Raw genomic sequence first — 22673 nt, 5'->3', positions numbered from 1 at the left:
TGCTGGGCGGGGGGGTTGGAGGAGCAACTGATGCCCTTTGCACTTTGGGTAGCAAGAGTCTGAGGTGTCTCTGAGCCCTGTGCCCTGTGAGGGGGGAGGCGGGGGGGAGGAGGAGGAGGAGGAGGAGGAGGAGGTGGGAAGGGCCGGGGCCTGCAGTCCTGTTCCCGGGGTGGCACGGCAAGTGGCTTCTTCCACAGGCTGCTTGGCCTGGGCTCCCTGCACCTGGGCCTTTGGAGGACCGGCCCTGTGCTTGCCAACACTTCCTGCAGGGACCCAGAGCTGGGAGGTGGCATCTCTCAGCCCTGGGTCGGGCAGAGCCCCAGCGGGCCATGCCCACAACCTCTGTCAGCACCGGTCCCCCAGAAGGCTCCTTTGGGACCAGGATTCTCTTGCGGTGACTCTTTAAGGTCTGGCCCCTGGATGGAGGGGCACCAGGAGTAGAGGAGCAGGAAGGGGAAGGGGGTGGCCATGCGAGGGGACACTTTGAGGCCAAGTCCCAGCTTCAGCCTGATCCTCCTGGGAACCCCGCTCTGAGACAAGGAGCCGGGCTTCGCATTCCCACAGCAGCCAGTCGTGGGCTGAGGACACCTGGGGCGTTGGGAACTCCCTGGCTTCTCCTTGGTTTAACGTCTAGAGCTGCTTGTGAATCGCGCCGCCACACACACCCGAGCGCAGGTGTCTTCCGCACAGACTGCGGGCCTCGCTCTTCTGAATGCCGCTAGCTCGCCACCCACCCACCCACGGGTGAACCTGGTCAGGGTGCTTTCTCTCAGGGGCAGACTCTTTTCCGGGCGGGCTACCGGTGTCTCTGTTTGCTCGTTTCTTTCTTCCATTTCGGGAAAGTCTTCCTTGCTGGGTGTGGAAATCTCCTATGCCTTCCCAAGCCTATTCTGTCAGCTTTAAAATTCTCTTTCAGTTGCCACCCTCACAGATGGATTAGGAAACTCTTTCCGGTGCACTCATTAGTGAAATGACCTCCAGGAAGCTGGAATCCAATATCTAATGGCCGATTTTTAGCGAGTCCACACGCCAGGGTGGTCGGGGTCCAATGCAGCCCCGGCCAGGCCCAGGCCCCTTGGACTGGGCCACAGGAGGACACGGAGGAGGGTCCCGGCCCCCACGAAGCGGTGCCGGCAGTTCTCCACGGGCTTGGGCGTTTTCCAGAGGTAGGAGATGGAGGGGACTGATTTCTTCAGCGCCCCCCAAACCACGCCACCCCACCCCACCCATGGGACACATCCCCAGAGAGAGACGCCCCGTACACTGGCTGTGCCCCAGCCCTGGCCCGGGGGAATAGGCGGCAGCCCACCCACGGGGCGAGGGGGGGGCGCAGCTGAAAGGGGTTGTGGGGGAGGGCGGCCCCTGGCTGGGGTCAAAGGGCGAGCGTCCCGCGCGTGCGCAGTCAGCGGCAGCGACGCGCTGGGGGTGGGCAGCGGGTAGGTGAAGGAGGCCGGGCGAGGAGACCAGGGGGGCTGGGAGGGCTCCACCTTGGCGAGTCCAGCCGCGGAGGCGCATCTTGTGTGAGTGTGAGTGAGTGTGAGTGTGTGTGTGTGTGTGTGTGTGTAGAGAGAGACAGCCCCCCACCCCGCCCCGCCCCGCCCATCACCCCCGTCCCTGGGAGCCCGCGGGACCCGGCCGGCGAACTCAACTGGCGCGGGGCCTGGGGCGGGAGGCGGGGCCTGGGGCGGGAGGCGGCGGCGGCGGCGGGGAAGCCCAGAGAGGCTCGGCTTCTCGAGCGGGGCAGGGGCGTCCTCCGCCGCCGTCTAGGGCCACACCACCCTGAACGCCCCCGATCTCGTCTGGTCTCGGAAGCTAAGCAGGGTCGGGCCTGGTTAGTACTTGGATGGGAGACCGCCTGGGAATACCGGGTGCCACAGGCTGCCGCTTTTTTTTTTTTTTTTGCCTCTTGTTCTGTCCCCTTTCTGGGAGCGCGGCGGCGGCCCGGGGTGGGGGTCACCCCCACCCTCAGCGCCCGCGCGGTGCCTGGCGCCCCAGCCCGCACCGTGGGGCCTCCTCTTGTCCCAAGCCGCGACACCGCCGCCACGCGGCAGCATGCGTGGCATCTGGACTGTCAGGTCTCAGACCAAAGGTCTGCTCTGTGGGAACCGACACGCTGGAGGAAACCTTGAGAGTCTGAGAGGGGAGGGAGTTCCAGAAGAAGGCCAGGATGTCATTTTGAGGGAGTATGTGACCAGAACTCGTCCCGTTGCTTTTGGGGTTCTATGGGCTACACGCAGGAATCTTTGGTGGTGGCACCTGATGTTGGGGGATCCGGAGTCACACCCAGACCTGCTCCACAGGCCTCCTTTTACTTTTCTCTTCGGATTCATTATTTTTAAAAAGTGTCTCTTACCTCTAGGATTGCATTTTCTTTTCTCTCTCTTTTCAAGCAGATGATGGGAGTACAAGTATGCAGGTGACATGTGTTGCCCGTGCCCCCCTCCCCCCTGTGTTCTTTTTTTTTTTTTTTTTTTGAGACAGAGTCTCGTTTTGCTGCCCAGGCTAGAGTGAGTGCCATGGCGTCAGCCTAGCTCACAGCAACCTCAATCTCCGGGCTCAAGCAATCCTGCTGCCTCAGCCTCCCGAGTAGTTGGGACTACAGGCATGCACCACCACGCCCGGCTGTGTTTTTCTATATATATTAGTTGGCCAATTAATTTCTTTCTATTTTTAGTAGAGACGGGGTCTCGCTCTTGCTCAGGCTGGTTTCGAACTCCTGACCTGGAGCAATCCGCCCGCCTCGGCCTCCCAGAGAGCTAGGATTACAGGCGTGAGCCACCGCGCCCGGCCCCCCCTGTGTTCTTATTCATATACCTCTCATGTTGTTCCAGCGTATTGTGGGGGTACCAATGTTAAGGTCGGGTGCCTTGCCCTCTCCAAGCCTCCCCCCTCGGGTCAGAGCTTCAAGTGCGCCCATCCCCCAGTCGGTGCGCACCCACCCCATGCCTAATGGATGTGTATGCCCCTCCCCTCCCCCCACCCGCCCGACACCCACCCGATGAAGGTGATTCCTCTCTGTCCACTTAGGCGTCCATCCGTTCGTACCAATTTGCCGGTGAGCGCGCTCACGTGGTGCTCGTGTGTCCATTCTTGGGATACTTGGCTTACTGGAACGGGTTCCAGCTCTGGCCAGGAGAACACGAGAGGCGCCCTCTCACGGCTGCTCCTCACAGCCGAATGGCACTCCGTGGTGTCCACGCGCCACATTTTATTGATGCACTCCTGGATGGATGGGCACTCGGGTCGCTTCCACGTCTTTGCGATTGTGAATTGTGCCCTAACTGTAACCCTAACCCTTACCCAGCCCGTCTCCTCTGCCCCTGCCTGACGCACTCCTCCCCGGCCAGGCCCGTCACTGTCCTGGGCCCCCGCCTGACCGGCTCCTCCCCGCCCGGCCGGTCACCGTCCTCTGCCCCTGCCTGACACGCTCCTTCCCGCCCGGCCTCTCACCGTCCTCGGCCCCTGCCTGACCGGCTCCTCCGTCGCCCGGGCCTTCCAAGGGCTTGGTGTGGACGCTGCTTCCAGGAAGCCCTCCAGAAACCCGGCAGCAGGGTGGCCGCAGCAGTCTCCAGCAGCCGTCCCTAAGTCGCGTGAGTGCGGGGGACGTGCCCCCGCTGTGCCGCGGGGGCCCAGCCTGGTGTCTTCCCTGAGGCCCTGCGGCTGCCGGCTGGGCTGCCGCTCCCCGCAAGGGGAGAGCCGCGGAGGTGGGGACCGCCTCCTGATGGGGACGTACACGCAGCTCTCCACGTCGGATTCCGGGGCTCTCTGTCCTGCCCGAAGGCCCAGCTGGCCTGCGGGTCCTTAGAGTGGCAAAAACATCCGAAAACTGAGATTGAGGGTCCGGTGGGTGTCTGCACTTTTGTGCTGGGCACCCCAGGGAGGCCCGGGGGCTGGCTGGACAACGTGGTCTGCTGGGCGGGGGGGTTGGAGGAGCAACTGATGCCCTTTGCACTTTGGGTAGCAAGAGTCTGAGGTGTCTCTGAGCCCTGTGCCCTGTGGGGGGGGGCGGGGGGGGAGGAGGAGGAGGAGGAGGAGGAGGTGGGAAGGGCCGGGGCCTGCAGTCCTGTTCCCGGGGTGGCACGGCAAGTGGCTTCTTCCACAGGCTGCTTGGCCTGGGCTCCCTGCACCTGGGCCTTTGGAGGACCGGCCCTGTGCTTGCCAACACTTCCTGCAGGGACCCAGAGCTGGGAGGTGGCATCTCTCAGCCCTGGGTCGGGCAGAGCCCCAGCGGGCCATGCCCACAACCTCTGTCAGCACCGGTCCCCCAGAAGGCTCCTTTGGGACCAGGATTCTCTTGCGGTGACTCTTTAAGGTCTGGCCCCTGGATGGAGGGGCACCAGGAGTAGAGGAGCAGGAAGGGGAAGGGGGTGGCCATGCGAGGGGACACTTTGAGGCCGAGTCCCAGCTTCAGCCTGATCCTCCTGGGAACCCCGCTCTGAGACAAGGAGCCGGGCTTCGCATTCCCACAGCAGCCAGTCGTGGGCTGAGGACACCTGGGGCGTTGGGAACTCCCTGGCTTCTCCTTGGTTTAACGTCTAGAGCTGCTTGTGAATCGCGCCGCCACACACACCCGAGCGCAGGTGTCTTCCGCACAGACTGCGGGCCTCGCTCTTCTGAACGCCGCTAGCTCGCCACCCACCCACGGGTGAACCTGGTCAGGGTGCTTTCTCTCAGGGGCAGACTCTTTTCCGGGCGGGCTACCGGTGTCTCTGTTTGCTCGTTTCTTTCTTCCATTTCGGGAAAGTCTTCCTTGCTGGGTGTGGAAATCTCCTATGCCTTCCCTCGCCTATTCTGTCAGCTTTCAAATTCTCTTTCAGTTGCCACCCTCACAGATGGATTAGGAAACTCTTTCCGGTGCACTCATTAGTGAAATGACCTCCAGGAAGCTGGAATCCAATATCTAATGGCCGATTTTTAGCGAGTCCACACGCCAGGGTGGTCGGGGTCCAATGCAGCCCCGGCCAGGCCCAGGCCCCTTGGACTGGGCCACAGGAGGACACGGAGGAGGGTCCCGGCCCCCACGAAGCGGTGCCGGCAGTTCTCCACGGGCTTGGGCGTTTTCCAGAGGTAGGAGATGGAGGGGACTGATTTCTTCAGCGCCCCCCAAACCACGCCACCCCACCCCACCCATGGGACACATCCCCAGAGAGAGACGCCCCATACACTGGCTGTGCCCCAGCCCTGGCCCGGGGGAATAGGCGGCAGCCCACCCACAGGGCGAGGGGGGGGGGCGCAGCTGAAAGGGGTTGTGGGGGAGGGCGGCCCCTGGCTGGGGTCAAAGGGCGAGCGTCCCGCGCGTGCGCAGTCAGCGGCAGGCAGCGACGCGCTGGGGGTGGGCAGCGGGTAGGTGAAGGAGGCCGGGCGAGGAGACGAGGGGGGCTGGGAGGGCTCCACCTTGGCGAGTCCAGCCGTGGAGGCGCATCTTGTGTGAGTGTGAGTGAGTGTGAGTGTGTGTGTGTGTGTATAGAGAGACAGCCCCCCGCCCCGCCCCGCCCCGCCCCGCCCCGCCCCGCCCATCACCCCCGTCCCTGGGAGCCCGCGGGACCCGGCCGGCGAACTCAACCGGCCCGGCCCGGCGCGGGAGGCGGCGGCGGGGAAGCCCAGAGAGGCTCGGCTTCTTGAGCGGGGCAGGGGCGCCCTCCGCCGCCGTCTAGGGCCACACCACCCTGAACGCCCCCGATCTCGTCTGGTCTGGGAAGCTAAGCAGGGTCGGGCCCGGTTAGTACTTGGATGGGAGACCGCCTGGGAATACCGGGTGCCACAGGCTGCTGCTTTTTTTTTTTTTTTTGCCTCTTGTTCTGTCCCCTTTCTGGGAGCGCGGCGGCGGCCCGGGGTGGGGGTCACCCCCACCCTCAGCGCCCGCGCGGTGCCTGGCGCCCCAGCCCGCACCGTGGGGCCTCCTCTTGTCCCAAGCCGCGACACCGCCGCCACGCGGCAGCATGCGTGGCATCTGGACTGTCAGGTCTCAGACCAAAGGTCTGCTCTGTGGGAACCGACACGCTGGAGGAAACCTTGAGAGTCTGAGAGGGGAGGGAGTTCCAGAAGAAGGCCAGGATGTCATTTTGAGGGAGTATGTGACCAGAACTCGTCCCGTTGCTTTTGGGGTTCTATGGGCTACACGCAGGAATCTTTGGTGGTGGCACCTGATGTTGGGGGATCCGGAGTCACACCCAGACCTGCTCCACAGGCCTCCTTTTACTTTTCTCTTCGGATTCATTATTTTTAAAAAGTGTCTCTTACCTCTAGGATTGCATTTTCTTTTCTCTCTCTCTTCAAGCAGATGATGGGAGTACAAGTATTCAGGTGACATGTGACGCCCGTGCCCCCCTCCCCCCTGCGTTCTTTTTTTTTTTTTTTTTTTGAGGCAGAGTCTCGTTTTGCTGCCCAGGCTAGAGTGAGTGCCATGGCGTCAGCCTAGCTCACAGCAACCTCAATCTCCGGGCTCAAGCAATCCTGCTGCCTCAGCCTCCCGAGTAGTTGGGACTACAGGCATGCACCACCACGCCCGGCTGTGTTTTTCTATATATATTAGTTGGCCAATTAATTTCTTTCTATTTTTAGTAGAGACGGGGTCTCGCTCTTGCTCAGGCTGGTTTCGAACTCCTGACCTGGAGCAATCCGCCCGCCTCGGCCTCCCAGAGAGCTAGGATTACAGGCGTGAGCCACCGCGCCCGGCCCCCCCTGTGTTCTTATTCATATACCTCTCATGTTGTTCCAGCGTATTGTGGGGGTACCAATGTTAAGGTCGGGTGCCTTGCCCTCTCCAAGCCTCCCCCCTCGGGTCAGAGCTTCAAGTGCGCCCATCCCCCAGTCGGTGCGCACCCACCCCATGCCTAATGGATGTGTATGCCCCTCCCCTCCCCCCACCCGCCCGACACCCACCCGATGAAGGTGATTCCTCTCTGTCCACTTAGGCGTCCATCCGTTCGTACCAATTTGCCGGTGAGCGCGCTCACGTGGTGCTCGTGTGTCCATTCTTGGGATACTTGGCTTACTGGAACGGGTTCCAGCTCTGGCCAGGAGAACACGAGAGGCGCCCTCTCACGGCTGCTCCTCACAGCCGAATGGCACTCCGTGGTGTCCACGCGCCACATTTTATTGATGCACTCCTGGATGGATGGGCACTCGGGTCGCTTCCACGTCTTTGCGATTGTGAATTGTGCCCTAACTGTAACCCTAACCCTTACCCAGCCCGTCTCCTCTGCCCCTGCCTGACGCACTCCTCCCCGGCCAGGCCCGTCACTGTCCTGGGCCCCCGCCTGACCGGCTCCTCCCCGCCCGGCCGGTCACCGTCCTCTGCCCCTGCCTGACACGCTCCTTCCCGCCCGGCCTCTCACCGTCCTCGGCCCCTGCCTGACCGGCTCCTCCGTCGCCCGGGCCTTCCAAGGGCTTGGTGTGGACGCTGCTTCCAGGAAGCCCTCCAGAAACCCGGCAGCAGGGTGGCCGCAGCAGTCTCCAGCAGCCGTCCCTAAGTCGCGTGAGTGCGGGGGACGTGCCCCCGCTGTGCCGCGGGGGCCCAGCCTGGTGTCTTCCCTGAGGCCCTGCGGCTGCCGGCTGGGCTGCCGCTCCCCGCAAGGGGAGAGCCGCGGAGGTGGGGACCGCCTCCTGATGGGGACGTACACGCAGCTCTCCACGTCGGATTCCGGGGCTCTCTGTCCTGCCCGAAGGCCCAGCTGGCCTGCGGGTCCTTAGAGTGGCAAAAACATCCGAAAACTGAGATTGAGGGTCCGGTGGGTGTCTGCACTTTTGTGCTGGGCACCCCAGGGAGGCCCGGGGGCTGGCTGGACAACGTGGTCTGCTGGGCGGGGGGGTTGGAGGAGCAACTGATGCCCTTTGCACTTTGGGTAGCAAGAGTCTGAGGTGTCTCTGAGCCCTGTGCCCTGTGAGGGGGGAGGCGGGGGGGAGGAGGAGGAGGAGGAGGAGGAGGAGGTGGGAAGGGCCGGGGCCTGCAGTCCTGTTCCCGGGGTGGCACGGCAAGTGGCTTCTTCCACAGGCTGCTTGGCCTGGGCTCCCTGCACCTGGGCCTTTGGAGGACCGGCCCTGTGCTTGCCAACACTTCCTGCAGGGACCCAGAGCTGGGAGGTGGCATCTCTCAGCCCTGGGTCGGGCAGAGCCCCAGCGGGCCATGCCCACAACCTCTGTCAGCACCGGTCCCCCAGAAGGCTCCTTTGGGACCAGGATTCTCTTGCGGTGACTCTTTAAGGTCTGGCCCCTGGATGGAGGGGCACCAGGAGTAGAGGAGCAGGAAGGGGAAGGGGGTGGCCATGCGAGGGGACACTTTGAGGCCAAGTCCCAGCTTCAGCCTGATCCTCCTGGGAACCCCGCTCTGAGACAAGGAGCCGGGCTTCGCATTCCCACAGCAGCCAGTCGTGGGCTGAGGACACCTGGGGCGTTGGGAACTCCCTGGCTTCTCCTTGGTTTAACGTCTAGAGCTGCTTGTGAATCGCGCCGCCACACACACCCGAGCGCAGGTGTCTTCCGCACAGACTGCGGGCCTCGCTCTTCTGAATGCCGCTAGCTCGCCACCCACCCACCCACGGGTGAACCTGGTCAGGGTGCTTTCTCTCAGGGGCAGACTCTTTTCCGGGCGGGCTACCGGTGTCTCTGTTTGCTCGTTTCTTTCTTCCATTTCGGGAAAGTCTTCCTTGCTGGGTGTGGAAATCTCCTATGCCTTCCCAAGCCTATTCTGTCAGCTTTAAAATTCTCTTTCAGTTGCCACCCTCACAGATGGATTAGGAAACTCTTTCCGGTGCACTCATTAGTGAAATGACCTCCAGGAAGCTGGAATCCAATATCTAATGGCCGATTTTTAGCGAGTCCACACGCCAGGGTGGTCGGGGTCCAATGCAGCCCCGGCCAGGCCCAGGCCCCTTGGACTGGGCCACAGGAGGACACGGAGGAGGGTCCCGGCCCCCACGAAGCGGTGCCGGCAGTTCTCCACGGGCTTGGGCGTTTTCCAGAGGTAGGAGATGGAGGGGACTGATTTCTTCAGCGCCCCCCAAACCACGCCACCCCACCCCACCCATGGGACACATCCCCAGAGAGAGACGCCCCGTACACTGGCTGTGCCCCAGCCCTGGCCCGGGGGAATAGGCGGCAGCCCACCCACGGGGCGAGGGGGGGGCGCAGCTGAAAGGGGTTGTGGGGGAGGGCGGCCCCTGGCTGGGGTCAAAGGGCGAGCGTCCCGCGCGTGCGCAGTCAGCGGCAGCGACGCGCTGGGGGTGGGCAGCGGGTAGGTGAAGGAGGCCGGGCGAGGAGACGAGGGGGGCTGGGAGGGCTCCACCTTGGCGAGTCCAGCCGCGGAGGCGCATCTTGTGTGAGTGTGAGTGAGTGTGAGTGTGTGTGTGTGTGTGTGTGTAGAGAGAGACAGCCCCCCACCCCGCCCCGCCCCGCCCATCACCCCCGTCCCTGGGAGCCCGCGGGACCCGGCCGGCGAACTCAACTGGCGCGGGGCCTGGGGCGGGAGGCGGGGCCTGGGGCGGGAGGCGGCGGCGGCGGCGGGGAAGCCCAGAGAGGCTCGGCTTCTCGAGCGGGGCAGGGGCGTCCTCCGCCGCGGTCTAGGGCCACACCACCCTGAACGCCCCCGATCTCGTCTGGTCTCGGAAGCTAAGCAGGGTCGGGCCTGGTTAGTACTTGGATGGGAGACCGCCTGGGAATACCGGGTGCCACAGGCTGCCGCTTTTTTTTTTTTTTTTGCCTCTTGTTCTGTCCCCTTTCTGGGAGCGCGGCGGCGGCCCGGGGTGGGGGTCACCCCCACCCTCAGCGCCCGCGCGGTGCCTGGCGCCCCAGCCCGCACCGTGGGGCCTCCTCTTGTCCCAAGCCGCGACACCGCCGCCACGCGGCAGCATGCGTGGCATCTGGACTGTCAGGTCTCAGACCAAAGGTCTGCTCTGTGGGAACCGACACGCTGGAGGAAACCTTGAGAGTCTGAGAGGGGAGGGAGTTCCAGAAGAAGGCCAGGATGTCATTTTGAGGGAGTATGTGACCAGAACTCGTCCCGTTGCTTTTGGGGTTCTATGGGCTACACGCAGGAATCTTTGGTGGTGGCACCTGATGTTGGGGGATCCGGAGTCACACCCAGACCTGCTCCACAGGCCTCCTTTTACTTTTCTCTTCGGATTCATTATTTTTAAAAAGTGTCTCTTACCTCTAGGATTGCATTTTCTTTTCTCTCTCTTTTCAAGCAGATGATGGGAGTACAAGTATGCAGGTGACATGTGTTGCCCGTGCCCCCCTCCCCCCTGTGTTCTTTTTTTTTTTTTTTTTTTGAGACAGAGTCTCGTTTTGCTGCCCAGGCTAGAGTGAGTGCCATGGCGTCAGCCTAGCTCACAGCAACCTCAATCTCCGGGCTCAAGCAATCCTGCTGCCTCAGCCTCCCGAGTAGTTGGGACTACAGGCATGCACCACCACGCCCGGCTGTGTTTTTCTATATATATTAGTTGGCCAATTAATTTCTTTCTATTTTTAGTAGAGACGGGGTCTCGCTCTTGCTCAGGCTGGTTTCGAACTCCTGACCTGGAGCAATCCGCCCGCCTCGGCCTCCCAGAGAGCTAGGATTACAGGCGTGAGCCACCGCGCCCGGCCCCCCCTGTGTTCTTATTCATATACCTCTCATGTTGTTCCAGCGTATTGTGGGGGTACCAATGTTAAGGTCGGGTGCCTTGCCCTCTCCAAGCCTCCCCCCTCGGGTCAGAGCTTCAAGTGCGCCCATCCCCCAGTCGGTGCGCACCCACCCCATGCCTAATGGATGTGTATGCCCCTCCCCTCCCCCCACCCGCCCGACACCCACCCGATGAAGGTGATTCCTCTCTGTCCACTTAGGCGTCCATCCGTTCGTACCAATTTGCCGGTGAGCGCGCTCACGTGGTGCTCGTGTGTCCATTCTTGGGATACTTGGCTTACTGGAACGGGTTCCAGCTCTGGCCAGGAGAACACGAGAGGCGCCCTCTCACGGCTGCTCCTCACAGCCGAATGGCACTCCGTGGTGTCCACGCGCCACATTTTATTGATGCACTCCTGGATGGATGGGCACTCGGGTCGCTTCCACGTCTTTGCGATTGTGAATTGTGCCCTAACTGTAACCCTAACCCTTACCCAGCCCGTCTCCTCTGCCCCTGCCTGACGCACTCCTCCCCGGCCAGGCCCGTCACTGTCCTGGGCCCCCGCCTGACCGGCTCCTCCCCGCCCGGCCGGTCACCGTCCTCTGCCCCTGCCTGACACGCTCCTTCCCGCCCGGCCTCTCACCGTCCTCGGCCCCTGCCTGACCGGCTCCTCCGTCGCCCGGGCCTTCCAAGGGCTTGGTGTGGACGCTGCTTCCAGGAAGCCCTCCAGAAACCCGGCAGCAGGGTGGCCGCAGCAGTCTCCAGCAGCCGTCCCTAAGTCGCGTGAGTGCGGGGGACGTGCCCCCGCTGTGCCGCGGGGGCCCAGCCTGGTGTCTTCCCTGAGGCCCTGCGGCTGCCGGCTGGGCTGCCGCTCCCCGCAAGGGGAGAGCCGCGGAGGTGGGGACCGCCTCCTGATGGGGACGTACACGCAGCTCTCCACGTCGGATTCCGGGGCTCTCTGTCCTGCCCGAAGGCCCAGCTGGCCTGCGGGTCCTTAGAGTGGCAAAAACATCCGAAAACTGAGATTGAGGGTCCGGTGGGTGTCTGCACTTTTGTGCTGGGCACCCCAGGGAGGCCCGGGGGCTGGCTGGACAACGTGGTCTGCTGGGCGGGGGGGTTGGAGGAGCAACTGATGCCCTTTGCACTTTGGGTAGCAAGAGTCTGAGGTGTCTCTGAGCCCTGTGCCCTGTGAGGGGGGAGGCGGGGGGGAGGAGGAGGAGGAGGAGGAGGAGGAGGTGGGAAGGGCCGGGGCCTGCAGTCCTGTTCCCGGGGTGGCACGGCAAGTGGCTTCTTCCACAGGCTGCTTGGCCTGGGCTCCCTGCACCTGGGCCTTTGGAGGACCGGCCCTGTGCTTGCCAACACTTCCTGCAGGGACCCAGAGCTGGGAGGTGGCATCTCTCAGCCCTGGGTCAGGCAGAGCCCCAGCGGGCCATGCCCACAACCTCTGTCAGCACCGGTCCCCCAGAAGGCTCCTTTGGGACCAGGATTCTCTTGCGGTGACTCTTTAAGGTCTGGCCCCTGGATGGAGGGGCACCAGGAGTAGAGGAGCAGGAAGGGGAAGGGGGTGGCCATGCGAGGGGACACTTTGAGGCCAAGTCCCAGCTTCAGCCTGATCCTCCTGGGAACCCCGCTCTGAGACAAGGAGCCGGGCTTCGCATTCCCACAGCAGCCAGTCGTGGGCTGAGGACACCTGGGGCGTTGGGAACTCCCTGGCTTCTCCTTGGTTTAACGTCTAGAGCTGCTTGTGAATCGCGCCGCCACACACACCCGAGCGCAGGTGTCTTCCGCACAGACTGCGGGCCTCGCTCTTCTGAATGCCGCTAGCTCGCCACCCACCCACCCACGGGTGAACCTGGTCAGGGTGCTTTCTCTCAGGGGCAGACTCTTTTCCGGGCGGGCTACCGGTGTCTCTGTTTGCTCGTTTCTTTCTTCCATTTCGGGAAAGTCTTCCTTGCTGGGTGTGGAAATCTCCTATGCCTTCCCAAGCCTATTCTGTCAGCTTTAAAATTCTCTTTCAGTTGCCACCCTCACAGATGGATTAGGAAACTCTTTCCGGTGCACTCATTAGTGAAATGACCTCCAGGAAGCTGGAATCCAATATCTAATGGCCGATTTTTAGCGAGTCCACACGCCAGGGTGGTCGGGGTCCAATGCAGCCCCGGCCAGGCCCAGGCCCCTTGGACTGGGCCACAGGAGGACACGGAGGAGGGTCCCGGCCCCCACGAAGCGGTGCCGGCAGTTCTCCACGGGCTTGGGCGTTTTCCAGAGGTAGGAGATGGAGGGGACTGATTTCTTCAGCGCCCCCCAAACCACGCCACCCCACCCCACCCATGGGACACATCCCCAGAGAGAGACGCCCCGTACACTGGCTGTGCCCCAGCCCTGGCCCGGGGGAATAGGCGGCAGCCCACCCACGGGGCGAGGGGGGGGCGCAGCTGAAAGGGGTTGTGGGGGAGGGCGGCCCCTGGCTGGGGTCAAAGGGCGAGCGTCCCGCGCGTGCGCAGTCAGCGGCAGCGACGCGCTGGGGGTGGGCAGCGGGTAGGTGAAGGAGGCCGGGCGAGGAGACGAGGGGGGCTGGGAGGGCTCCACCTTGGCGAGTCCAGCCGCGGAGGCGCATCTTGTGTGAGTGTGAGTGAGTGTGAGTGTGTGTGTGTGTGTGTGTGTAGAGAGAGACAGCCCCCCACCCCGCCCCGCCCCGCCCATCACCCCCGTCCCTGGGAGCCCGCGGGACCCGGCCGGCGAACTCAACTGGCGCGGGGCCTGGGGCGGGAGGCGGGGCCTGGGGCGGGAGGCGGCGGCGGCGGCGGGGAAGCCCAGAGAGGCTCGGCTTCTCGAGCGGGGCAGGGGCGTCCTCCGCCGCGGTCTAGGGCCACACCACCCTGAACGCCCCCGATCTCGTCTGGTCTCGGAAGCTAAGCAGGGTTGGGCCTGGTTAGTACTTGGATGGGAGACCGCCTGGGAATACCGGGTGCCACAGGCTGCCGCTTTTTTTTTTTTTTTTGCCTCTTGTTCTGTCCCCTTTCTGGGAGCGCGGCGGCGGCCCGGGGTGGGGGTCACCCCCACCCTCAGCGCCCGCGCGGTGCCTGGCGCCCCAGCCCGCACCGTGGGGCCTCCTCTTGTCCCAAGCCGCGACACCGCCGCCACGCGGCAGCATGCGTGGCATCTGGACTGTCAGGTCTCAGACCAAAGGTCTGCTCTGTGGGAACCGACACGCTGGAGGAAACCTTGAGAGTCTGAGAGGGGAGGGAGTTCCAGAAGAAGGCCAGGATGTCATTTTGAGGGAGTATGTGACCAGAACTCGTCCCGTTGCTTTTGGGGTTCTATGGGCTACACGCAGGAATCTTTGGTGGTGGCACCTGATGTTGGGGGATCCGGAGTCACACCCAGACCTGCTCCACAGGCCTCCTTTTACTTTTCTCTTCGGATTCATTATTTTTAAAAAGTGTCTCTTACCTCTATGATTGCATTTTCTTTTCTCTCTCTCTTCAAGCAGATGATGGGAGTACAAGTATTCAGGTGACATGTGACGCCCGTGCCCCCCTCCCCCCTGTGTTCTTTTTTTTTTTTTTTTTTTTGAGACAGAGTCTCGTTTTGCTGCCCAGGCTAGAGTGAGTGCCATGGCGTCAGCCTAGCTCACAGCAACCTCAATCTCCGGGCTCAAGCAATCCTGCTGCCTCAGCCTCCCGAGTAGTTGGGACTACAGGCATGCACCACCACGCCCGGCTGTGTTTTTCTATATATATTAGTTGGCCAATTAATTTCTTTCTATTTTTAGTAGAGACGGGGTCTCGCTCTTGCTCAGGCTGGTTTCGAACTCCTGACCTGGAGCAATCCGCCCGCCTCGGCCTCCCAGAGAGCTAGGATTACAGGCGTGAGCCACCGCGCCCGGCCCCCCCTGTGTTCTTATTCATATACCTCTCATGTTGTTCCAGCGTATTGTGGGGGTACCAATGTTAAGGTCGGGTGCCTTGCCCTCTCCAAGCCTCCCCCCTCGGGTCAGAGCTTCAAGTGCGCCCATCCCCCAGTCGGTGCGCACCCACCCCATGCCTAATGGATGTGTATGCCCCTCCCCTCCCCCCACCCGCCCGACACCCACCCGATGAAGGTGATTCCTCTCTGTCCACTTAGGCGTCCATCCGTTCGTACCAATTTGCCGGTGAGCGCGCTCACGTGGTGCTCGTGTGTCCATTCTTGGGATACTTGGCTTACTGGAACGGGTTCCAGCTCTGGCCAGGAGAACACGAGAGGCGCCCTCTCACGGCTGCTCCTCACAGCCGAATGGCACTCCGTGGTGTCCACGCGCCACATTTTATTGATGCACTCCTGGATGGATGGGCACTCGGGTCGCTTCCACGTCTTTGCGATTGTGAATTGTGCCCTAACTGTAACCCTAACCCTTACCCAGCCCGTCTCCTCTGCCCCTGCCTGACGCACTCCTCCCCGGCCAGGCCCGTCACTGTCCTGGGCCCCCGCCTGACCGGCTCCTCCCCGCCCGGCCGGTCACCGTCCTCTGCCCCTGCCTGACACGCTCCTTCCCGCCCGGCCTCTCACCGTCCTCGGCCCCTGCCTGACCGGCTCCTCCGTCGCCCGGGCCTTCCAAGGGCTTGGTGTGGACGCTGCTTCCAGGAAGCCCTCCAGAAACCCGGCAGCAGGGTGGCCGCAGCAGTCTCCAGCAGCCGTCCCTAAGTCGCGTGAGTGCGGGGGACGTGCCCCCGCTGTGCCGCGGGGGCCCAGCCTGGTGTCTTCCCTGAGGCCCTGCGGCTGCCGGCTGGGCTGCCGCTCCCCGCAAGGGGAGAGCCGCGGAGGTGGGGACCGCCTCCTGATGGGGACGTACACGCAGCTCTCCACGTCGGATTCCGGGGCTCTCTGTCCTGCCCGAAGGCCCAGCTGGCCTGCGGGTCCTTAGAGTGGCAAAAACATCCGAAAACTGAGATTGAGGGTCCGGTGGGTGTCTGCACTTTTGTGCTGGGCACCCCAGGGAGGCCCGGGGGCTGGCTGGACAACGTGGTCTGCTGGGCGGGGGGGTTGGAGGAGCAACTGATGCCCTTTGCACTTTGGGTAGCAAGAGTCTGAGGTGTCTCTGAGCCCTGTGCCCTGTGAGGGGGGAGGCGGGGGGGAGGAGGAGGAGGAGGAGGAGGAGGAGGTGGGAAGGGCCGGGGCCTGCAGTCCTGTTCCCGGGGTGGCACGGCAAGTGGCTTCTTCCACAGGCTGCTTGGCCTGGGCTCCCTGCACCTGGGCCTTTGGAGGACCGGCCCTGTGCTTGCCAACACTTCCTGCAGGGACCCAGAGCTGGGAGGTGGCATCTCTCAGCCCTGGGTCGGGCAGAGCCCCAGCGGGCCATGCCCACAACCTCTGTCAGCACCGGTCCCCCAGAAGGCTCCTTTGGGACCAGGATTCTCTTGCGGTGACTCTTTAAGGTCTGGCCCCTGGATGGAGGGGCACCAGGAGTAGAGGAGCAGGAAGGGGAAGGGGGTGGCCATGCGAGGGGACACTTTGAGGCCAAGTCCCAGCTTCAGCCTGATCCTCCTGGGAACCCCGCTCTGAGACAAGGAGCCGGGCTTCGCATTCCCACAGCAGCCAGTCGTGGGCTGAGGACACCTGGGGCGTTGGGAACTCCCTGGCTTCTCCTTGGTTTAACGTCTAGAGCTGCTTGTGAATCGCGCCGCCACACACACCCGAGCGCAGGTGTCTTCCGCACAGACTGCGGGCCTCGCTCTTCTGAATGCCGCTAGCTCGCCACCCACCCACCCACGGGTGAACCTGGTCAGGGTGCTTTCTCTCAGGGGCAGACTCTTTTCCGGGCGGGCTACCGGTGTCTCTGTTTGCTCGTTTCTTTCTTCCATTTCGGGAAAGTCTTCCTTGCTGGGTGTGGAAATCTCCTATGCCTTCCCAAGCCTATTCTGTCAGCTTTAAAATTCTCTTTCAGTTGCCACCCTCACAGATGGATTAGGAAACTCTTTCCGGTGCACTCATTAGTGAAATGACCTCCAGGAAGCTGGAATCCAATATCTAATGGCCGATTTTTAGCGAGTCCACACGCCAGGGTGGTCGGGGTCCAATGCAGCCCCGGCCAGGCCCAGGCCCCTTGGACTGGGCCACAGGAGGACACGGAGGAGGGTCCCGGCCCCCACGAAGCGGTGCCGGCAGTTCTCCACGGGCTTGGGCGTTTTCCAGAGGTAGGAGATGGAGGGGACTGATTTCTTCAGCGCCCCCCAAACCACGCCACCCCACCCCACCCATGGGACACATCCCCAGAGAGAGACGCCCCGTACACTGGCTGTGCCCCAGCCCTGGCCCGGGGGAATAGGCGGCAGCCCACCCACGGGGCGAGGGGGGGGCGCAGCTGAAAGGGGTTGTGGGGGAGGGCGGCCCCTGGCTGGGGTCAAAGGGCGAGCGTCCCGCGCGTGCGCAGTCAGCGGCAGCGACGCGCTGGGGGTGGGCAGCGGGTAGGTGAAGGAGGCCGGGCGAGGAGACGAGGGGGGCTGGGAGGGCTCCACCTTGGCGAGTCCAGCCGCGGAGGCGCATCTTGTGTGAGTGTGAGTGAGTGTGAGTGTGTGTGTGTGTGTATAGAGAGACAGCCCCCCACCCCGCCCCGCCCCGCCCCGCCCAGCCCCGCCCATCACCCCCATCCCTGGGAGCCCGCGGGACCCGGCCGGCGAACTCAACCGGCGCGGGGCCTGGGGCGGGAGGCGGCGGCGGGGAAGCCCAGAGAGGCTCGGCTTCTCGAGCGGGGCAGGGGCGCCCTCCGCCGCCGTCTAGGGCGACACCACCCTGAACGCCCCCGATCTCGTCTGGTCTCGGAAGCTAAGCAGGGTCGGGCCTGGTTAGTACTTGGATGGGAGACCGCCTGGGAATACCGGGTGCCACAGGCTGCTGCTTTTTTTTTTTTTTTTTTTTTTTTTTGCCTCTTGTTCTGTCCCCTTTCTGGGAGCGCGGCGGCGGCCCGGGGTGGGGGTCACCCCCACCCTCAGCGCCCGCGCGGTGCCTGGCGCCCCAGCCCGCACCGTGGGGCCTCCTCTTGTCCCAAGCCGCGACACCGCCGCCACGCGGCAGCATGCGTGGCATCTGGACTGTCAGGTCTCAGACCAAAGGTCTGCTCTGTGGGAACCGACACGCTGGAGGAAACCTTGAGAGTCTGAGAGGGGAGGGAGTTCCAGAAGAAGGCCAGGATGTCATTTTGAGGGAGTATGTGACCAGAACTCGTCCCGTTGCTTTTGGGGTTCTATGGGCTACACGCAGGAATCTTTGGTGGTGGCACCTGATGTTGGGGGATCCGGAGTCACACCCAGACCTGCTCCACAGGCCTCCTTTTACTTTTCTCTTCGGATTCATTATTTTTAAAAAGTGTCTCTTACCTCTAGGATTGCATTTTCTTTTCTCTCTCTTTTCAAGCAGATGATGGGAGTACAAGTATGCAGGTGACATGTGTTGCCCGTGCCCCCCTCCCCCCTGTGTTCTTTTTTTTTTTTTTTTTTTTGAGACAGAGTCTCGTTTTGCTGCCCAGGCTAGAGTGAGTGCCATGGCGTCAGCCTAGCTCACAGCAACCTCAATCTCCGGGCTCAAGCAATCCTGCTGCCTCAGCCTCCCGAGTAGTTGGGACTACAGGCATGCACCACCACGCCCGGCTGTGTTTTTCTATATATATTAGTTGGCCAATTAATTTCTTTCTATTTTTAGTAGAGACGGGGTCTCGCTCTTGCTCAGGCTGGTTTCGAACTCCTGACCTGGAGCAATCCGCCCGCCTCGGCCTCCCAGAGAGCTAGGATTACAGGCGTGAGCCACCGCGCCCGGCCCCCCCTGTGTTCTTATTCATATACCTCTCATGTTGTTCCAGCGTATTGTGGGGGTACCAATGTTAAGGTCGGGTGCCTTGCCCTCTCCAAGCCTCCCCCCTCGGGTCAGAGCTTCAAGTGCGCCCATCCCCCAGTCGGTGCGCGCCCATCCCCCAGTCGGTGCACACCCACCCCATGCCTAATGGATGTGTATGCCCCTCCCCTCCCCCCACCCGCCCGACACCCACCCGATGAAGGTGATTCCTCTCTGTCCACTTAGGCGTCCATCCGTTCGTACCAATTTGCCGGTGAGCGCGCTCACGTGGTGCTCGTGTGTCCATTCTTGGGATACTTGGCTTACTGGAACGGGTTCCAGCTCTGGCCAGGAGAACACGAGAGGCGCCCTCTCACGGCTGCTCCTCACAGCCGAATGGCACTCCGTGGTGTCCACGCGCCACATTTTATTGATGCACTCCTGGATGGATGGGCACTCGGGTCGCTTCCACGTCTTTGTGATTGTGAATTGTGCCCTAACTGTAACCCTAACCCTTACCCAGCCCGTCTCCTCTGCCCCTGCCTGACGCACTCCTCCCCGGCCAGGCCCGTCACTGTCCTGGGCCCCCGCCTGACCGGCTCCTCCCCGCCCGGCCGGTCACCGTCCTCTGCCCCTGCCTGACACGCTCCTTCCCGCCCGGCCTCTCACCGTCCTCGGCCCCTGCCTGACCGGCTCCTCCGTCGCCCGGGCCTTCCAAGGGCTTGGTGTGGACGCTGCTTCCAGGAAGCCCTCCAGAAACCCGGCAGCAGGGTGGCCGCAGCAGTCTCCAGCAGCCGTCCCTAAGTCGCGTGAGTGCGGGGGACGTGCCCCCGCTGTGCCGCGGGGGCCCAGCCTGGTGTCTTCCCTGAGGCCCTGCGGCTGCCGGCTGGGCTGCCGCTCCCCGCAAGGGGAGAGCCGCGGAGGTGGGGACCGCCTCCTGATGGGGACGTACACGCAGCTCTCCACGTCGGATTCCGGGGCTCTCTGTCCTGCCCGAAGGCCCAGCTGGCCTGCGGGTCCTTAGAGTGGCAAAAACATCCGAAAACTGAGATTGAGGGTCCGGTGGGTGTCTGCACTTTTGTGCTGGGCACCCCAGGGAGGCCCGGGGGCTGGCTGGACAACGTGGTCTGCTGGGCGGGGGGGTTGGAGGAGCAACTGATGCCCTTTGCACTTTGGGTAGCAAGAGTCTGAGGTGTCTCTGAGCCCTGTGCCCTGTGAGGGGGGAGGCGGGGGGGAGGAGGAGGAGGAGGAGGAGGAGGAGGTGGGAAGGGCCGGGGCCTGCAGTCCTGTTCCCGGGGTGGCACGGCAAGTGGCTTCTTCCACAGGCTGCTTGGCCTGGGCTCCCTGCACCTGGGCCTTTGGAGGACCGGCCCTGTGCTTGCCAACACTTCCTGCAGGGACCCAGAGCTGGGAGGTGGCATCTCTCAGCCCTGGGTCGGGCAGAGCCCCAGCGGGCCATGCCCACAACCTCTGTCAGCACCGGTCCCCCAGAAGGCTCCTTTGGGACCAGGATTCTCTTGCGGTGACTCTTTAAGGTCTGGCCCCTGGATGGAGGGGCACCAGGAGTAGAGGAGCAGGAAGGGGAAGGGGGTGGCCATGCGAGGGGACACTTTGAGGCCAAGTCCCAGCTTCAGCCTGATCCTCCTGGGAACCCCGCTCTGAGACAAGGAGCCGGGCTTCGCATTCCCACAGCAGCCAGTCGTGGGCTGAGGACACCTGGGGCGTTGGGAACTCCCTGGCTTCTCCTTGGTTTAACGTCTAGAGCTGCTTGTGAATCGCGCCGCCACACACACCCGAGCGCAGGTGTCTTCCGCACAGACTGCGGGCCTCGCTCTTCTGAATGCCGCTAGCTCGCCACCCACCCACCCACGGGTGAACCTGGTCAGGGTGCTTTCTCTCAGGGGCAGACTCTTTTCCGGGCGGGCTACCGGTGTCTCTGTTTGCTCTTTTCTTTCTTCCATTTCGGGAAAGTCTTCCTTGCTGGGTGTGGAAATCTCCTATGCCTTCCCAAGCCTATTCTGTCAGCTTTAAAATTCTCTTTCAGTTGCCACCCTCACAGATGGATTAGGAAACTCTTTCCGGTGCACTCATTAGTGAAATGACCTCCAGGAAGCTGGAATCCAATATCTAATGGCCGATTTTTAGCGAGTCCACACGCCAGGGTGGTCGGGGTCCAATGCAGCCCCGGCCAGGCCCAGGCCCCTTGGACTGGGCCACAGGAGGACACGGAGGAGGGTCCCGGCCCCCACGAAGCGGTGCCGGCAGTTCTCCACGGGCTTGGGCGTTTTCCAGAGGTAGGAGATGGAGGGGACTGATTTCTTCAGCGCCCCCCAAACCACGCCACCCCACCCCACCCATGGGACACATCCCCAGAGAGAGACGCCCCGTACACTGGCTGTGCCCCAGCCCTGGCCCGGGGGAATAGGCGGCAGCCCACCCACGGGGCGAGGGGGGGCGCAGCTGAAAGGGGTTGTGGGGGAGGGCGGCCTCTGGCTGGGGTCAAAGGGCGAGCGTCCCGCGCGTGCGCAGTCAGCGGCAGCGACGCGCTGGGGGTGGGCAGCGGGTAGGTGAAGGAGGCCGGGCGAGGAGACGAGGGGGGCTGGGAGGGCTCCACCTTGGCGAGTCCAGCCGTGGAGGCGCATCTTGTGTGAGTGAGTGTGAGTGTGTGTGTGTGTATAGAGAGACAGCCCCCCGCCCCGCCCCGCCCCGCCCCGCCCCGCCCCGCCCATCACCCCCGTCCCTGGGAGCCCGCGGGACCCGGCCGGCGAACTCAACCGGCCCGGCCCGGCGCGGGAGGCGGCGGCGGGGAAGCCCAGAGAGGCTCGGCTTCTTGAGCGGGGCAGGGGCGCCCTCCGCCGCCGTCTAGGGCCACACCACCCTGAACGCCCCCGATCTCGTCTGGTCTGGGAAGCTAAGCAGGGTCGGGCCCGGTTAGTACTTGGATGGGAGACCGCCTGGGAATACCGGGTGCCACAGGCTGCTGCTTTTTTTTTTTTTTTTGCCTCTTGTTCTGTCCCCTTTCTGGGAGCGCGGCGGCGGCCCGGGGTGGGGGTCACCCCCACCCTCAGCGCCCGCGCGGTGCCTGGCGCCCCAGCCCGCACCGTGGGGCCTCCTCTTGTCCCAAGCCGCGACACCGCCGCCACGCGGCAGCATGCGTGGCATCTGGACTGTCAGGTCTCAGACCAAAGGTCTGCTCTGTGGGAACCGACACGCTGGAGGAAACCTTGAGAGTCTGAGAGGGGAGGGAGTTCCAGAAGAAGGCCAGGATGTCATTTTGAGGGAGTATGTGACCAGAACTCGTCCCGTTGCTTTTGGGGTTCTATGGGCTACACGCAGGAATCTTTGGTGGTGGCACCTGATGTTGGGGGATCCGGAGTCACACCCAGACCTGCTCCACAGGCCTCCTTTTACTTTTCTCTTCGGATTCATTATTTTTAAAAAGTGTCTCTTACCTCTATGATTGCATTTTCTTTTCTCTCTCTCTTCAAGCAGATGATGGGAGTACAAGTATTCAGGTGACATGTGACGCCCGTGCCCCCCTCCCCCCTGCGTTCTTTTTTTTTTTTTTTTTTTTGAGGCAGAGTCTCGTTTTGCTGCCCAGGCTAGAGTGAGTGCCATGGCGTCAGCCTAGCTCACAGCAACCTCAATCTCCGGGCTCAAGCAATCCTGCTGCCTCAGCCTCCCGAGTAGTTGGGACTACAGGCATGCACCACCACGCCCGGCTGTGTTTTTCTATATATATTAGTTGGCCAATTAATTTCTTTCTATTTTTAGTAGAGACGGGGTCTCGCTCTTGCTCAGGCTGGTTTCGAACTCCTGACCTGGAGCAATCCGCCCGCCTCGGCCTCCCAGAGAGCTAGGATTACAGGCGTGAGCCACCGCGCCCGGCCCCCCCTGTGTTCTTATTCATATACCTCTCATGTTGTTCCAGCGTATTGTGGGGGTACCAATGTTAAGGTCGGGTGCCTTGCCCTCTCCAAGCCTCCCCCCTCGGGTCAGAGCTTCAAGTGCGCCCATCCCCCAGTCGGTGCGCGCCCATCCCCCAGTCGGTGCACACCCACCCCATGCCTAATGGATGTGTATGCCCCTCCCCTCCCCCCACCCGCCCGACACCCACCCGATGAAGGTGATTCCTCTCTGTCCACTTAGGCGTCCATCCGTTCGTACCAATTTGCCGGTGAGCGCGCTCACGTGGTGCTCGTGTGTCCATTCTTGGGATACTTGGCTTACTGGAACGGGTTCCAGCTCTGGCCAGGAGAACACGAG

General features: G+C 62.9%; 4 non-coding genes and 2 pseudogenes across 4 annotated transcripts; all 6 read left to right on the top strand.

Moving 5' to 3' along the window:
* The first annotated feature begins 1761 nt into the window (after nt 1–1761).
* LOC142864392 (5S ribosomal RNA) lies at nt 1762–1880 on the top strand. The gene has a single exon (XR_012914950.1). It is a non-coding gene; the product is annotated as a 5S ribosomal RNA (ribosomal RNA).
* A 3768-nt stretch (nt 1881–5648) lies between these two features.
* Nucleotides 5649–5767, top strand: LOC142864470 (uncharacterized; annotated as a pseudogene).
* Nucleotides 5768–9555: 3788 nt separating this feature from the next.
* On the top strand, nt 9556–9674 carry LOC142864391 (5S ribosomal RNA). Its single transcript, XR_012914949.1, has one exon. It is a non-coding gene; the product is annotated as a 5S ribosomal RNA (ribosomal RNA).
* A 3788-nt stretch (nt 9675–13462) lies between these two features.
* Nucleotides 13463–13581, top strand: LOC142864499 (5S ribosomal RNA). The gene has a single exon (XR_012915005.1). It is a non-coding gene; the product is annotated as a 5S ribosomal RNA (ribosomal RNA).
* Nucleotides 13582–17354: 3773 nt separating this feature from the next.
* LOC142864417 (5S ribosomal RNA) lies at nt 17355–17473 on the top strand. Its single transcript, XR_012914975.1, has one exon. It is a non-coding gene; the product is annotated as a 5S ribosomal RNA (ribosomal RNA).
* A 3794-nt stretch (nt 17474–21267) lies between these two features.
* Nucleotides 21268–21386, top strand: LOC142864469 (uncharacterized; annotated as a pseudogene).
* The last annotated feature ends 1287 nt before the right edge of the window (nt 21387–22673 follow it).

This window comes from Microcebus murinus, chromosome 25, assembly GCF_040939455.1.
Source record: "Microcebus murinus isolate Inina chromosome 25, M.murinus_Inina_mat1.0, whole genome shotgun sequence".
NCBI classification, from domain to species: domain Eukaryota; kingdom Metazoa; phylum Chordata; class Mammalia; order Primates; family Cheirogaleidae; genus Microcebus; species Microcebus murinus.
Note: the sequence above shows the minus strand (reverse complement) of the source record. Positions and strands in the feature narration are given on the sequence as shown.